Genomic DNA, 18,252 nt, shown 5'->3' on the forward strand with positions numbered 1-18,252 from the left:
AGATAGTGCCTTCAGTTCTAAGGATTATAATTTTCCGTATTTATATTGCAAGAATTATTTTAATTTGGAGAAATATTTTTTTAAACACACATTTACCACAAATGATGAAATAGTATTATTATATATGGTATTAAGAAAAGGAATTTACTGAAAAGCATTTATACATTTTGTCTCACAATTACATAATTCTTATACTAACCCTGTTGCCTACATCTTCACACTTTCAAGAGGTGTGAATCTGACAGATCAGATGTCGGTTCAGAAAAAGTACACTAGAACTTGCAAAAGGTTGGATGCCATTCTGGCTACACTGATTAAAGACTGACACATATTTGGAACATGCTAGCTTAAGACTGAAGATGACAACAAAGGAATGTACGAAGATATGGAGGTTGTGATTGATGGGTGGTACATTATTCTAAATTAATACTTAAACTGGGAGCTGACATAGTGGAGCAAAACAAAAAATGTTGTATTTTGTCTGATATGCTGCCCTTCACAATAGAATACACTGGAGGTTCAGAGAAAAATACTATTCTGTTTATAGCAAACACAGAAAATATCTTAATTCTTTATAAATATCTCCTTTATAACACAAATGGAAATGCCATCTTGATTTTTATAGCTGATTGTGTGCTACCATCTACCCTGTCAGACCCAACCTTATGAATCTCACCACTTTAGTATCTCTCTAACCCCTGTACAGTTATCCACAACTCAGGCACCCCTGTATTTCAAGGTGAAAGATGCCAAACACCAAATACTTCCTTCTCTGTTCTTATGTGCATACTCCTTTCACTTTACCCCAGGGTCTCCAAATCCCCTACTAGCAATGTCTGCTTACCTTTATTTCCCAGCATCCCTTGCCCCCTTCCTCTTTCCTTCTGTATCACCTATATTTAGTTTTCTTTCTCCGGTGTACTCAGACAGCAGCACCAGGCTGCCTGACCCATGTTTGTCAAGCAGCTTCTGATGCAGGGTTGGGGTGAGATGGGAGGATATCTGTGCTGGCAAGGGGACCTTTCCACATCATCTATTTTTCCTTGCATCTTCAGATCTTTTCCTCATGCCCAAGATTTCTTTGGTGCTCTACAAGTGTGCAACATTTCTCTTGGATATCTGCTCTGTGCAATTGCCTCATAGGAGAGACCCACACTGAGTATCAGCAGTTGGCCATGTCTCATATGTAAAAATCAGTGTGAATCTCATTACATTACATTTTAAGTCTAATTTCTCTCTTTCACATCCTCACTCACTCAGAGAAACTATAAACACATCCAGTCCCCTAGATAGAACATTCTATCTGCAACTTCCTGTGACATTTTAAGTAATGGACTATATTCAGTGCCAGTGTTTTCTTTCTAAAACAGAATAGGTCTCCATAAAACAGTCTAAGGTCTCTTATTCAAGTCTTAAAAATGAGAACCCAAGGCTTTGACTTTGAGAATTTGCTAGGAATCATAATTCCTACATCCTGTTTCTCATCTGAGAATTATTTCATATTTTGAGACACAAAATTAGTATTAGAAGTAGGAATAAGCTTTGAATATTAAAACCCAAGTTATGGACTCCAAAATCAGTAGTTTTGAGTTTTAAAAATTTTTATAGTGCTTTCTCTTGTTAAACAGTCTGTTTCATCATTTCATTATCAATCCTCTTTCCAGTTTAATATCCCTAAAACCTGCAAAGAAAATAAATACATCTGCTTTAGCCTGCCTGTGCAAATGTTAATCAGAAAGTAGTAAGTAAAGTTTTTTATATATTTTTTTACTAGTACATCACAACAGGGTCAGTGCTAAGGCTACATATTTTCAATGGAAATACAGAATATAAAATAGCAGAACAGTACATTCTTATTGCAATGCAAAAAATGTGAAAGACCCAAACATATACAGACAGCAAATCTGATAGACAATTTACCTATTTTCCTAAGATTTGTTTTAATATTTCACTATTATCATTCAGGGTAGGACTTTTAGGAGGGGAATAAAAAAGCAGTCATTAGGATATACTAACACTTCAATGCAATGCAATTTAGATGTCTCCACTTTTACATGTGATTGTTTGAATATCATCTAAGTCATATAACAGTTTTGGTAAGAATTAGGAAGCAAATTACTTCTCTGATGAGTACATGTCACAGAATTAAAGAAATCTGCAAAGTTAAGCCACTCACAGAAATGTAGTTCCACTCTTTGCCTTCCCTAACACTCTGTCTTTCCTCCTCTTTTTGCCCACTGTGCCTTCCAATCCAACTGTGAGCTAACTTCTTTTTTGTTTTGCGCTTCAATTAGTTTTGAGCTAGATTAGCAGTTTGGTTCAACTAACCATAGGCTGCCAAAAGGCAATTCCTGTACAAAGGTGGAGGTGAACTGAAAATATGTTGTCAAGGATGCAGAGGAGGGTCCTGTCACTCCTTTGCTAGATTCATGACCTGAGTATTCAAACTAAACTCATGATACTGCAGGTTAACCACAGGCACACACACAGGGTTCTTCTGGTGAGCCTCCTTTTCTCCAGGCTAAACAATCCCAGTTCTCTCACCCGCTCCTCATCAGACTTGCACTCCAGACTTGTCACAAGTCTTGCTGCCTTTCTCTGGTGTGCTCCAGCATCTTAACATCCTTCCTAAGTTGGGGGGCCCAGAACTGGACACAGTACTCAAGGTGCTGCCCTAACAAGTGCTGAGTACAGGGGAAAAAGCCCTTCCCTAGTCCTGCTGGCCACACTATTGCTGATATAGGCCAGGATGTCATTTGGCTTCTTGGCCTGGTGGGCACACACTGACTCATATTCAGCTGCTGTCAATCAGCACCCCCAGGTCCCTCTCTGGTCACCATCCCGTCACTCTGTCCCCAGCCCTGCAGGGGGTTGTTGTGGACAAAGTGCATGACCCAGCATTTGGTCCTGTTAAACCTCATATTGTGGGATTTGGCCCATCAATCCAGCCTATCCAGATTCCTCTGCAGAGACCTCCTACCCTCCAGCAGATCAACATTCCCCCATACCTTGGTGTTGTGTAAATTTGCTAATGGTAGACTTGATGCCCTCATCCAGATCATTGATAAGGATATTAAACAGGACTGGGCCCTACATAAATTCGTGGGGATCACCACTAGTGACTGGTCACCAACAGGATGTGGCACCATTCACCACCACTCTCTATGCCCAGCTGTCCAGCAAGTTCATAACTCAGTGGTTATAATTTAAGTAAAAACCCTGTATGTAAGACAAAGGCTTTTGCAATACTTTTTTTAGTCATCTCTTCAATCTAATTCTTCCAAGATGCTTTTTTCATTCTGTAAGTGACATTTACTGCAATTCTTCATAAACTCCTGAGAATTGGATTCCTTGCTCCTAGAATTGAATAAAAAATGTACACAGCCTGTCAGCAGGTCACATGTATCCTGCCAACCTACATCTAATAGATTTTTCACTTTTCATCAGTGGATTTCAAGACAGTATGTAGTCTGCCAAATTTACTAAAAAGCTTGCTACGGTATCGCACTTTCAAAATGTGCAATCTGTCAAAGCCATAGCTCAAACTGTCTGCTAAGATTAAAGTCTTTGAAAAATCTGCTATGGTGTTGGCATTCATTCAGAAAATAATGAGTATATCAACAGAGAAGGAGGAGAAAGGAAAAAAGTTGTTGGGGGAGGGGAAAGAAGTGGAGAGAAAAGATTAATCCCAAATGTAATTTTCTGTATCCTGAAGAAACTACAGGAATTATTTTTGCAAGTGTAATCCAGTTTCATACAAATTCCTCCAAGATGAGAGCATATTAATTGGCAAATAGTCTGAATGCTACATTTAATAACATTGATAAAAAGATAATTTATCATAAATTTGACTGCAATTGTTCATAGCAAACCTCAATATTGATTCAAACACTGAATACATTTAGCAAACAGTGGAAGACAGACTTTTACTGAATATTACATATATGGAAAGTATCATAAGAGACAGGTTAGGGAGAGTAGGGGTGCTTAATTTATTAACTGAAATATGAAGAAAACTTAAACAATTTCAGGAGATTTGTAAATAAATTTCTGTTTCAAAAGAGACAGTAACACTAGCATCAAAATACTCAAGGACTGTGAAATACAACTCTGAGAACCTTTCTTGTCTGCTTTCCTTCAATATGCATTTTAGAAAATTCTCCTTTATATTTAAAGTATATAAAAAAGGGAGAAAAGAGAAGGTAAACAGTAAAATGTTTGCCTATTAAAAAACAAGTTCTTATGCACTTTCTTGAGAAACCAAAAACACAGGCATATACATGTTCAGGAGCAAGTGTTCCTGAACATTATGCCAAGCTAGTGAAAGGACTGCAGCAGAATTTTGCATTCAAAGAACTACAGAAGTGCTGTTTGACTTCATGCCATGTATCTCTGAAAACAGGAGGTTACAGGAAGTTCCCTGGATGTAGGAAGCCAATGCATCCTTAACACCACAGTCTGAATTTCATCACTTCTAGAAGCAAGCAAAGTAATTGGTAGTAAGAATATTCAGCAACAAAAAAAAAAAAAAAGAAAAAAAGAAAAGAAAAAACACACACACAAAAAAACCAAACAAACTTAAAATTAAAAAAAGAAAAAAAAACAGAAAAACAATCAAAAAATAAACTCTCTGCAGTGAAAAATCTTGTGAAAAGTTTCCTATAACCTAGAGAAGGCTGGAATAAACAGGGCTTGTGAAATACCTTAAATTGCCACTTTTAGTTTTGTCTATTAAAAATTTAAATAATAATTTATAATAAAACATGGATTTGCTGTTAATTTTAAGAGCCTTATATTTTACTTGAACATTTCACCTGGGATATACCAAACCAGTTCCTAGAAAAGATCTTTACTGAATTCATTATTACATTGGAATTGTACCTAATTTAGTGAAGAAAAACTTCTTTCCCTTTGTCATGTAAAAACCCCAAATTATTGAATCTTTGAGATTATGGTTTTACATCTAATTGTCACAACAAAGTGTCCCAGTTAATTTTGGTTGTCTCTTAAAGACAACCAAAAGAATTTTGGTTGTCTTTAAGAGACAAAATTCAGAAATATCTTACCATTTTACAAAACAATATTTCATAGAATTTAAACTATTATGAATTTTAACATCTAATATTTTGAAGCCTAATTCTTTAATCTCTATTTTCCCCCCTCTTGCTTCCATACAAATATCTTGAACAGAGAAGTCACATCCATAGCTTTTGTTTGCATTAGCAAACCATGTGTGGAAAAGTCCAGCACAAACCAAGACTATTCTATAGACCTCAGGATATTGATTTCTTTCCAAATATAAGTATGGTAACCTAAAGTAGATCATACTGAGTTGGAAGAGACCCACAAGCGTCACCAAGGCCAGCTCTGAAGTGAAAGTCCCATAAGTGGATTGAACCCCCACCCTCAGTGTTATTAGCACCATGCTTTAAGGAACAGAGCTAATCTTGGGGTCAAGTAAGCCAACTAGAGAGCTTATTCTATAGACTATTAAACAAACACAGCCAGAATACACTAAAGAAATGTATAATTTTAATGCAATTAGTACCACAGAACAACATCACAGCCATGCCTCTTAAGGCTCATACACTTTTATTTTCCAGTAGAGATGGTCTATAAGGTCCATTTTTCCCACCTTTCTCCTGCATAGAAGTTATAAAGTTCTTTCACATACATTGCAGTTTTGTCTTGGCAAACTTAGAAATCACACTTGAATGTTTATTGGTTTTGCCCTGTGGGATCTTCCAAAGGCTGCTTAGAATTTTGTTAAACTGTGCTTTCAGCATATGTCAAAATTATTTAATAGAAAGAGAGAGATCACTCATCAGCTTAATGAGACTTAGAATTGCATTCCTCTTTCTCTACAGACCATCAAAAACAGTAGCTTTGATGATCAAACTGTCTTCTGCTCCCAGGCATATACTTTGTTTTCAAAGTTCTTTCATTGATTGCCTCCAGCAGCACAGTGTAGGTGGAGTCTCAGGATTCCAAGTAAAATCCTATAGTCTCAAATGTTCTTCTTAGAAATGTTAAAATGGTACAATAGTTCACAAATGAGTCAAAGCTGCAAAGACTCAAGCAGCTTTTTCACTATTGCATGTGAAAAATTGTCAGCAGTTCTTGTTGACTTCATTAACTCATGACTTTCACAAAGCTGCAAACAGGTTCAGCAGCTGGGACTTTATATTTGCACATAACTATTTTAAGTTTGACCAAAAGGGATTTCCTAATCATTTCCATTCATACATCAAACCCCACATTTAGTCATAGCACAGAGGAGTCTCAAGGTGTCTGAACTCTATTTCCACATAAAATATTTCACCTGGAATGTTGAGATCCCATAAGTTTCCATATTGATGTGATCAACTATGCTCCATCACAGCATTTCCTAGTCTTAAATGGTTTGTTCTCACTTGAGTTTCTCTACCTGTCCAAAGAGAGGCTTCTCAATACGCTATAGGGTGGCCAACATGCATGTAGATGTTCTTCGCAAAACAACCTCTCCATCCTTTATCTATGGAATTCTGGGAAAGGAGGAACAATCTGAGAATCAACTCTTTTGTATGGATGATGGGAAAAAAAAAAAAAAAAAAAAAAAAAACAAAAAAAAAAACAGGGACAGAGAAATATAAACTTAAAACAATCAGAAACTGAGTAAAACAGGCTTAGGGCCTTGAGGCCTTGAGGCAACAAGCCTCAAGGAATTCTGGGCTTGCCAGAAGACTGCAAGGCTAGATCTGCTCCTTTTCTTTATCCCTGGAGAATATCATTCAAATTAGCTTTTGATGATATATAACATTATGGGTGAAAAATATACACTTAAGATTATAAAATCATCTCTCTAAAGTGCTCTTTTGTTTCACTGGCTTTCTCCTACTTTTAGTAGAACTATTTGGTTGCATACTCTGGAAGCAAATAAATTTATCTGAGCTGGCCCAGTTCCATAATCAGGAGTTAACAGAAGTGGGATTGTTTCTGGGTCCAGATCTGGTAGGTACAGAAAGTGCTTTTGTTTCCTTTCAGTGGGATCCTGCAGAAAAGTTAAATAACAGAGAGACCCTAACAGAGAAGCTATAATTCTACATAACTGTGCAATGCACAAAGATATACATAAATAACATGAGAATTATTAACACTCTCCAGTTTTCAGCTGCTAATTTAATGAACTACTCTCAGAGCCATCAGGAAAAGAAAGCCCATACATGCACACACACATTATGCTATGAAATTAATATTATTGTATGCATTAGTCTCAATTGATAACTGCATCATTATTAAATAGATTTTTCACTATTTAGATATATTTCCCAAGTGCAAGTACTCTGAAGGCATATTTGAAACACAGTTTCTGAAACCTATAGGGCAAGTAAAAAAACACATTTTCCCTAATTGACTGATGCCTACAAGCAGTGTTTGAAGTAAAATTTTATTTCACTATAAACACTTTGTCAACTGTTTCCTTTCTCACTTATGTACACATGAAGTTCATGATGTATTGGCCCATATTGAAACACACACATATCTCACAAGCCACATGGCCTGCATATTCCCCTATATATCTGCTCATGGTTCATTTCACTTATTATAGCTCTGACACAAGTATCCATGCAGTGGTTCCATCAAGTACTCTTGCACCCCTGTTCACATCCAGGGCTCAGTGCCAGCAGTCACAGCAAATCACCTTACAGTGAAGAACCAGGTGGCAGCTCCCAGCCCTACTTCCCTAGGGCCAATCCCACAGGACAGGAAGCAGCACCTCTCCCCAGTTCCCAACAAACACTACAAGCAACAACCTCCTTCCCAACCTACAAACCTAACTTCTAACACTACCAGCTGGATTCACAATATTTTCCCTTCAGGGGACTTTTAGCATTAGATGTGCCAAAAATTTCATTAAAACGCAACATTGACTTAACAGCTCAAGTCTCTGGCGGTTTTCCCCAGGAAAAACTGGCAGGATCAATTCCAGGCTGTTGGTCCCATTACACAACACCACAGTGCTTCCTACACACGCCACTGAGTCACACAGATTCCTTAAACTTGCATTATTCTTCCTACTCAAGATGTTGGTTTTAACGTCTTGGAAGAAAAGGTCTTCTTGGAAATGTTTCACTTAGAAAAAGCCTACTAGCTTTTTTTTTTTTTTAATTAATATATTTTTAATAAACATTCCCATTATCCAAGCACCACAAAAGTTGGTGGGTCCTACAGGGTCAAACACTGGGGGTGGTGAGAGCTCCCCAGGAGACCCTGTCTGCCAGTGCATGTTCCACCCCAGCCAGCAGCTGGGCAGCAGGAGCAACCACAGCCCTGGGCAGTTCTTTGGGAATGCAGAGCTGTGGGTGGGCCCTGCTCAGCAGGGCAAGGCTGTGGGCAGCTGGAGACCAGCCCTGCTCTAGTCACCCACATGGGAATGATGGCCCCAGGGGGGCTGGAACAGTGCCCTTGGCCATGGGCAGGGTGGTGCATGTCTAGAACTGCTCACAGGATGAAAAAGGCTGGAATCAGCCCTTCAAAACTACATAACTTCTCAAACTCCTTTAAGAAATAACAGTCAAAAATTGCTGTCAGTCCCACATACCTGACTGCCCAGAGTCTGCATTGTATTAAATATCAGATAACAGCTACCACAGACTTTCAAAATACAATGCTACAATACATGATACATTGAACTTGAAAGCACTGTGCTAGTACCTGTATTTTGCATGCAAAAGCAATATATGCAGATTTGGAGTGATGGTACATGTGCACACATAATTGATCACACCAGGGCAGGGAGGTTGGCTAGAGTGTTAGTACACTCAGCAGTATTGTACCATATGCATTTGTAGCAAGTGTCACTGTTTCTAATAATAAGCAAGTTTCCTAATAATAGCTTTATTCTAATACACCAGAAAGCCTGCTGTGATGGAAGACAATGTTTTCTCAGCTAAGACACATGTTTTGCAGTCTCCCAGCTCTTAGTTTTTGCTGTCTGTCCTTGAAAAATCTCATGTGATGACAAAAAAATTTAACTCTGCCATGAATTAACATTCAGAATGGATGAGCATATGACTTGGTAAGTACTATAAATATGAAGAAAATCTTAAAAACAATTACTTTTATTCAATGGGAAAATATAGATATTAATTCAGACATCTAGAGTTTTAAAGATTGTCTACATAAAAATCATTTTAAGAAAAATGGAGGAGTATGTTTCAGGTAGGGTCAATTTTAAATAAACATACTTTCCCTTTGTTCAGAATTTACTGAACAATGTGACATAAAATGAACTATGTTCTTTTATTGTCTTCCCCTAAAATAGAATGTTAGGAGAGAGGAAGACATTAATATTTATATAAATTATAAACCATAGAATGTAAACTAAGAGAGAAATAAAAAAATAGACAAACAATAGGAAACAGTGACTACTCATGGGTATGTGATTTGCAAGCCAAATGAATCTATTTTATTTTTCAAATAATTTTCTCTCTTTACAACATAAAACAGTCATCCTTTTTAGTTAACATATTATCACTAGTCTAAAGATTTCTGAACAAATACAAATATTTCTGAGAAGCAGACACAAAGATCCTCTATTAGGAACATTTATTTACCCCAGGGTGGAATCTGAGCAGACTAAACCTACAGTTAATCTTAAAGTATTTGAAGAAACTACTGTCAAGATATTTCACAAAATTGTCTCATTCCTTTCAATTCATTCTTCTAAGCTCAATATATATGAAATAATCCATACTAGAATGACTTTATAAAATGCCATCAATACAAAGCATAAGGAATAAAAGACTAAGCATATCTCAATGCTATATTAAAGGAGAAGGGAAAAATGCACTTTCAAACATTTCAGCTTTGACATTCTGATCTGCGGAGCATTTAGCCTCTAAAGAGTGGTTTTACCTTTTCACAGACTCTATTCTTTCCTTCAAAAATCAACTGATTCATTATTATCATCAAAAAAATTATGTTCATTGGTTAGAAATATCTTTCTTCATGGACACATCAACTTGAGGAAAAAAAAGCCAGACAAAAAGACCATTAAAATCCGAAAATCCAATATGAAAGTGTAACATCAATTTTAGTTGAATCAAGGGAAAGTTTGATCTTCAGTTGTTCTTTGATTACAGTTGCAAATACTCTTCCTCATAAAATATTTGGAGGACTTATGCAAGCCAACAGATCTTGGAAACTTGGAAGTGGCATACCTCTGCGTTTGTACTTTAAATTTTCCTTGAAGGGAGTTTGAAAGGTCCCTAACTAATAAAAGTAAAATATATTTTAAACAATAAATAAATAAATAAACCAAAATCAATTTATATATCAGGTGGACTTCATTAATCAATACCATCTCTTTCAGTTAGCAAATACTATATCTTTAAATCTGACGTGCTGTTTTATAATATACTCAGATATTGCAGTCGGCAAGTTACACGTATATGAAGGAAAACAGTTTTTCCACTTATTACTTGTTTCAGAAATTGTTTTAGGAATCAGCTCCGGTTTTGACAACACTGAATATACAGCACCTGGAGGAACAGTTGATCCTGGCCCTTTACATAAAATACCTAGAAACAACGAAGGTGATTTTTAAAGGGATCAATATAATATTTTTGATTTCTAAGTTCATGAAGGAAGATTTTAACTGTGATCAAAGTTTGACTAGCTTTTAATGCTTGCTTCTTCATTAAATGGTAATTATATTAAATAGTTACTATGCCAAAAGAATCCTATCAGCAATTACATCTTCCTTTTACTAAGGGTTGATATATAGGCAGAAGTCTGAATTTGAAATAAGCACAACACTAATAGCTGAGAACATATACAGGCAAAGAGAAATACATAAAAGCTGGTAATTAGCCTTTAGCAGGGAAATTAGAGAAGGTTTGTAGAATTGAACTAAAATGTATGCAGCACCCATACATTCAAGCAGTGTCCATATTTATTAGTGACTCAGAACTGTGGTTTCAACATTGGACTTTCTTCTGATTTGTCCTAAAAGCATCCACAATACAATTACTATTCTGTGCAATGAAGCAGACCTCTTCTGTGATAAAAGAGATGCTACTGTATCCTTTTCTCTGTATAGATACCTGGTGTTTATAGCAGTTCAGATGACTGAGGGTTTTGGTGTGACATATGAAAAATTTCTTTACCAGAAGGGTTGTGAAGCACTGGAACAGGCTGCCTAGGGAAGTGGATGAGTCACCAACCCTGGAGGTGTTTAAAACTTGTGGATGCGGATCTTAGGGACACAGGTTAGTAGTGGACTTGACAGTGCTGGGTTAACAACTGAGACTTCACGATCTCAGAGGTCTTTTACAACCTAAACGATTCTGTGATTTACAATAGGAGTTAGGCCACAGAAGTCCCAACATATTCTAATATTGTTATGGAACACAAAGGCTGTGGACAGCAAACTGTATCACAGGTCAGCTAGGGCAAGACTGTGCATTTAAAAGCACTTTCTTACTCAAACCCATTTCCTTGACACTTCAGAAAAGTTTTTCACATTCATTCTGGCTTCTTGACTGATGAGAGGTTTTCAGGACAGAAAACCTCTATATGAAGCTTTTTATAATGACCTTGTGCAGATCAGATTATTAAAAGCTAGTGGAGTAATATTGCTTAGATAGATTGCTCTATGTGGATGTCATCAATTGAGGATAACCAAAAAGCTAAACCATGAGTCAGCCTCAAAGAATGCTGAAAATAAAGAAACTCCTGCAGGCTGGTTTTGCATTTTTATCCCCTAAACAAGGTTTTTTCTAAAGAATGCAGTATGATTTCTCAGACTTCTTGGTGACCAAAGAAAATATAGGAAATAAGAAATAAATACAAAATAAGAAATAGCTAGAAAAGCAGCTGAGATTCCCAAAGAACTGCAAATATAATTTAATTCTTGGCATTTATAGAGAGGAGTTAACTTGCTTAAAAACATACGTACATTTAGGTTGCTTTGAAGATGACCAGTTCTTAAATCTTTTGTGTAACCATGCCAGTGAAATGCTCAGTTAGTTAGATTAAAGACTTTGAAAACTGTACCTTATTTAAAGACAGACTATGCCTTGCAACTGCAGAAACAGCATTGAAAACAGAACATTAGTACCTCCACTGGTTCCACAGTGCTCTTCTCACACTGTAAGATGATTCTTCCTCTTGAGACACATAGGGTTAATGCAATTCCTATAAGAAAGAAATTATAAAATTATAAGAAATTATAAAATTAGATAAAAGCTAAATGCAAACAAAAGATATAAAATTTCCTTAATAATCTCCTCTATAACAGATGAAGGAAACACAGCAACAGAAAGAGATTGTTTTTCTGGAGACAGTATCAATAAGACTGGTCCCTCAACCATTTACTTAAGTCCTGAGAGGCACCAAAATAAAAAGAAAACCCTGATATGCATTGAGCATGTTGCAAAGAATTTGGCTACTGGCAAAAAGATTAAAAACTTTTAAAAATACACAAAAAAAAAAAAAAAAAAAAGACAGAAAACAGAAATCAGGTTTATTCTCCCTGTCAGTAAGAGGAGCTACAGAATTTTCTGGATCAATCACTAATTGATGATTCAGAAGTTGAACTCCTTTCTGAATATGTCTGCTCAGTTGACTTGCTTGATGGAGCATTCCCAAACAGCTACCTAGAACTGTTTCCCTAAGTCTTTGTAGTCAGAGTAAGAACAACAGACTCCTTTACTTGCAAACATGGGGCATACACTTTCCAAATGCTCACTGAATGCTGTTGCTCCTTCCCTATGACCACCTCAGTGTTTCATCTTCCCTTTCTTCTGGGATATTTCAAGTCTCACACCTTCTGCTTTGCTGAAGGTGCTGTTAGCCCTTATGTAGATAGAAAACTCCATTTGACTTCAATGATTGAAATTCAATGTACATTCAATAGTTTCAGTCATTGTGTCATTTTACTTGCAATAAATGTGATAGAGAATGACTGAAGTCATCAATACTTTACATGTTGAAGTTACATACTTTCAACAAAGCTGGCTGAGGATGGCAATGCCATAGGAAAAAGTGACTGCATGGTTGTGTTTCCCTGGCAATTTAAAGACCAAAGTGAATCCACTTGTTACTTTCAACACTCCTCAAAATTCTACCAACTGTGCAAACAATATGTTTAATGGCACCAGACTAGCAGAGCTTGCTTGAAATTAGATATGTGCTCTGAATATCATTGGAATGCCTGTAATAAAAACTCCCCTGAAACTGCAACACAACATGAAGTATGATACGTCCCCTGCTATCTTCAGTGGAATCAGAGCACCTATGAACCCAGGTCCACAACAGCATCAACTCCCAGGAACCTGAGCCCAGTTAATATTTTGCAAGAAGTCACAACCTGTGAGTTAAATCATAACTGAATATCCCGGAACCCTCATTCTGGCCTTATGAGATACTATTACCTGAGAAGTAATAGTTCATGTAATTAGAGTCTGAATGCAAAGATAAAGATGCCAGGCTGTAGAGAAACATTTACTTTCAGCAGGATTGTGACTTGGATTACATTTCTCTATGGAAAAGAAGCATTACACATTACTCCAAATTGACTATTTAGGGCATGAAAAGTGCACTCATTTACTCTGGTAAAGCACTGATGGGGACACTCCTCATTCTGCAGGACAGGAAAATAGTTGACTACTGGTAAGGGTAAACTTCAGACAATATGTACAATATGTATCTTGCAGCACTATAGAAAAATATGGAAGATAAATGAGCACAGTGTCTACATAAGTGAGTAGAAAAACCTAATGAATAGAACATCACTTCTTCCCAAATTGGAGGGATCTTCCTCAATCACAGCATGCATGCTGTGTGAAACTGCGTGGACAATCCAACTTTCTTGGAATGTATCACTCCCACAAGCAAACAGAAAAGAGCAAGTCAGTTACCCAAAAGAAATATTGCAACAGCCTCAGGGTTAAATTTTTTCTCTACATTGGAGAAGAGATGCTCACCTGAAGTTCAGCATCTCAAATTCTTTCTAATAAGATGGCATATGTGGCTTAGAAATCCACTTCATTGATTGACGTATATTGCTGAGTGAGCTATCATTTTCCTGCATACATCCCAAGTATGAAAACTGGATCCAAGGCATTTCTCAGATGCTTTGCTTTCCCAAAAGACCATCCTCAAAACCAAGCCTGGATCTACAAGAAAGTGAGTAGCACACTCCAACCCTTCTCTTTGAACATAAAGAATAGAATTTGTGATTTGTAAGTCCAGAAGAGAACAAAGAGGGCCCTAAAAGTATAAACCTGTTTTCACCTTCTCTAAAAGACCATGGCTATTCCCTCCCTGCAGAGCTGCTTTTACATGGAATGAGTGCTGGGTAAAGTTGCAGTATCAGCAGCTATCATCTGTTGGCTGTGTGTTTTGGAAGGGAATAGCTTAATCACATTTGAGCATCAGTGGGAATGTAACTGAATCACAAGCCATCAGAAACCATCTTAATAAAGCCACTAAGCCCAGAGTAATGCAGCACTAGAAAAGGAAAATAAGGTGCTCTGAAGTCACGGCTAGTGGCAGACATGCAAAGCAAGACATGTTTTCTAGACCAGTAACACAGGTGTTTCAGGGAAAGAAAAGACAGAAAAAAACCTCAAACTATATCATCATCCCCTGTGTGCCTGGAGTCTCCAAGTCACTTAGCAAAAGTCCCAGGGTCACAGTTTGAGTTAGTCTGGTTACATTGATCACAAAGAGCCAATGCCAGGGAATGCAGCACAAGGTCAGCATTGATATCTAGACACCGTGAAAGCTGTGCCTTATTTAAAGAAAGTCCAAGGAGATTTAAGAATCCCAGTAGCACAGACAGAAGTTTCAAAACTTCTGAGAAAACTCTGACATCCTTACACCTAGTTAAGAGAACCAAAAAAGCCAGGATTCATGTTGCTCAGGATATACAGCTAGATGCTGTCATTGGAGAGCAAATTTGAAAGCATCTAGGTCTCTAGTTTTTCATAAAAGAATCTGTATTCCATACAAAGATGTGCCTCTGAGAAGGCACACTCTTAATTCTGGCAATAAATCTGTCTTCTCAAAGTAAAACACAAACCATGAGGTTTTATCTATCGTTTAAAATGTCACATAGTTCAAATGATATGCACCTAAAAGAAATAAAAACAGCCATGATCACCCATGGTAAAAAATTTCAGTAGGTTAATTATAGGCTCTCTTTCCAACAAGGAATATATTTGGTTATATTTGGGCTAAATTTTGAAATGCTTGTCACGCTTCTCCAAATGTGAAATTCTCATTTGTTCATGCTGTGCCTTGGATCTCTATTTGAAAGAGAGAGGCAAAAAATATTTATCATGGGCATGTTGTTCCAAAACCTGCAAGGAGAACAAATATATTACTCTGAAATTAGATGCACTACCCTAATCAGCAAGCCACTTCATAAAAAGTCTGAGAATAACTTCTTTCAGTCCTCTCCTGCCTTTTCAGTTGTTTAAAAACAAACATTATCTTTCACGATGTTTGCATTTTTAAACTAAACTTTATTTTAAACTAAAATATTACAAAACAGCTAAATAACATTTATCTGAGCTGATGTGGAAGAATACTTGCATTTGGGAACTGCCATCATTGTGTCAATAATATTTGAAAACACTGAAGAAGTTGTTCTGCAAGACATAAATCTTTAATCAACCAGTTAACAGCTTTTTATACATTAATTCATACTGAAAACAGCATTCCCATGTCAAAACCTCACAAGAGTACCACCACATGGAAACCATCTGCATATAATCCAAGTTACCACTGTTTAGCAAAAGCCTGATAAGCTGGAGGTCCACTTAAACATGTAAGAGCTGTTTCTTTTCATCACATCCTAGTTCTGTCAGACTGACTTTTTGACATTTAAAAAAAGGAACAAGCCTATGCAGTATAGGTGGACATCTCTTCCAGACTTTTAGACAAAACACTGTGTAAAAGTTAGTGTCAAACACACCTGCCCATTCCATTTGCTTATATGTCAGTGCACAGTATGTCTTTCCAGAGATCCTACTTTACAAAGCACCTTCAGCAGAAGGCTGTCTTTGACTGAAAGATTCTGTTTCACAAGAAGTTGATAAGATGATAAAAGTGAATGCATCTTTCCTTTAAGGAAGGCTTGTAGCTATTAAAGCAATTAACAAAGACAGTACTTGGTCTGAATTTAATCAAGATCACATACTGGGAGATAAATAACTGCAAGTCACATTCCTGTACAAATGCTCCCATTAGTCTTTGTAGTTTTGAGGTTTTGTTTTTTTCTTTTTTCCTTTTCTCCATTATAATTACTTATTCAAAACAGTAAGTATTCCTGCCAACTTTACTTGATCTCTCATCAGTCCCTGATGTGGAGGTGCTTCTGCTGACATGCCTGCAGGACCTGTTAAGGCTGAGTGAAATATTACTTTACAACAGCTTGTTCACTCCTGCTTGGTTGATACCACAAGGTTGTGACGGGTACTTGTGTCTGTTCCCTAAAAGCTTTAGTGAGTGCAGTCTTACATCTTTCACAGTGAGGTTTTACATCTTTCACTCTGGGTCTCTCACAGGTGGACAGTCTTGAAGGAAACAACAAGGAAAATACCTGGGCTCTTGTACTTGCAATACAAGAGGATGCAAATTCAAGGAAATAAATATTCACCTCTTCCTTATATCACACACACTAACAGTGCAGCTTTAAAGTATTTTAAAGATATAGGATATCTGGAGTTAAGCTTATTTGGAAGGACACAGGACCCCTCTGCTTCCTAGAATCAGTTAGACTCACGTCCCACCTCCCAGGAAGAGCCTAAACCACTTTAAGGTATACTTGAGTGCTCTTCTTAATCATTCCTATTGCAATAGGCCCACTTTACATGAAATATCCACCAGAGTAAAGTCAGAAAAATAGGCAAGACAGCAAAGTTCCTATCCTTTCTCCACAAAGATTTTAGTATTCTGTGCAATGCTGAACAACATTACCAAGAGTACTTGAGAGAAATCCACTCTGGAGTAACACATCCAATACTGGCTGGTGATCTCTGTTGTGAGATAATGGGTTCAAAACCCTCTTGAATTGCAAAGAGAATTGAATCTGGGTTTCTCACATCTTCCAAAATTATAGTCCAGTAGGAAGAAGTAAGAAAAGAGTAATTTTTCTGTCTGGCTCTTTAGTGAACAGTGTTTGTCTCTTCTTGCTTTTACCACAAATTTGCAAAAAAACAGTTGTCAAAGCTTGTCTTTTTCTTTTAGACACAATGTTTTAGTGAATTTAGGACTAAATTTGCTGAGAGTTTTGACAGCTAAAATAAAACCCCAAACTATTTTTTCTGGTTTCATTTATAGCTTAAAAATCCCAGAGTATGAAAGGATTAGAAATCACAAGTTTTACTTCTGTAAAAATATGTGTGAAGGCAACTGAAGCTATGCATTTAAAAAGACTCTCATCTTGACTCCCCCTCCAGTTTTCCTTGCATCTCTTTCTTACTTTGTGCCTCATGGTTTGAACCTATTGCACCAGCCACTTTTTTCAAAGTCCTCCTACCACACCATAGTATCCACACGAGTATTTATCCTGCCCCAATCTGCTCCATCTCAATGACAAAGCTAAGAGTAATTTTCTAACCCATCACAAGGCAGAGACAGCCTCAGAATGAGTTCAAAATGCATAAAGCAGGCTCCAGAGATCCCATCATTTCTCTTTCTGTAGAGTGTGCCCCACCTATATAAGCCCAAATCTAAACAGACTTCACAATAAACAGGTGGGTGCTATGCAGTACCCATCACTGAAGACCAGATGTGAGAAGGAAAACTTTCTTTCAGAATATATTTTATTAATAGGTGAAGATCTCCTCTTTCATCAATCAAATTGTTACATTCTACAACTTGTTTTTAGTTTGCAGAGTGCTCTCTGCAAGGTACCAAAGTGAAAATTTCTCATGGTGGTTGAAATTCAACCTCAATGTGGTGGGAGACAGCAGTGTCTGTCATCATGATGATCCAGATAAAATCCAGGTTACTTTCCATAATTTCTTTGCCTTCACTGTTTGGGATGGGATGGGCTGGGCAGGGAAGGATATCACACCCTGACCACCTCACTATCTGCTGCTATATCAGCCAATTGGTGAAGAGTGTACAAAATGCTGCCTCTAAGCTCAGGGGTAAATGAATGAAACAGGTTCAGAAACTCATTTGCTCCCTTACAGTTCCTTCTGCTGTGTCAGTGGTGCAGGGACCATCCCCACAGACTCACTGAAAGTACCA

This window comes from Lonchura striata, chromosome 1A (assembly GCF_050655825.1).
Source record: "Lonchura striata isolate lonStrDom1 chromosome 1A, ASM5065582v1, whole genome shotgun sequence".
In the NCBI taxonomy this organism is placed as follows: Eukaryota; Metazoa; Chordata; class Aves; order Passeriformes; family Estrildidae; genus Lonchura; species Lonchura striata.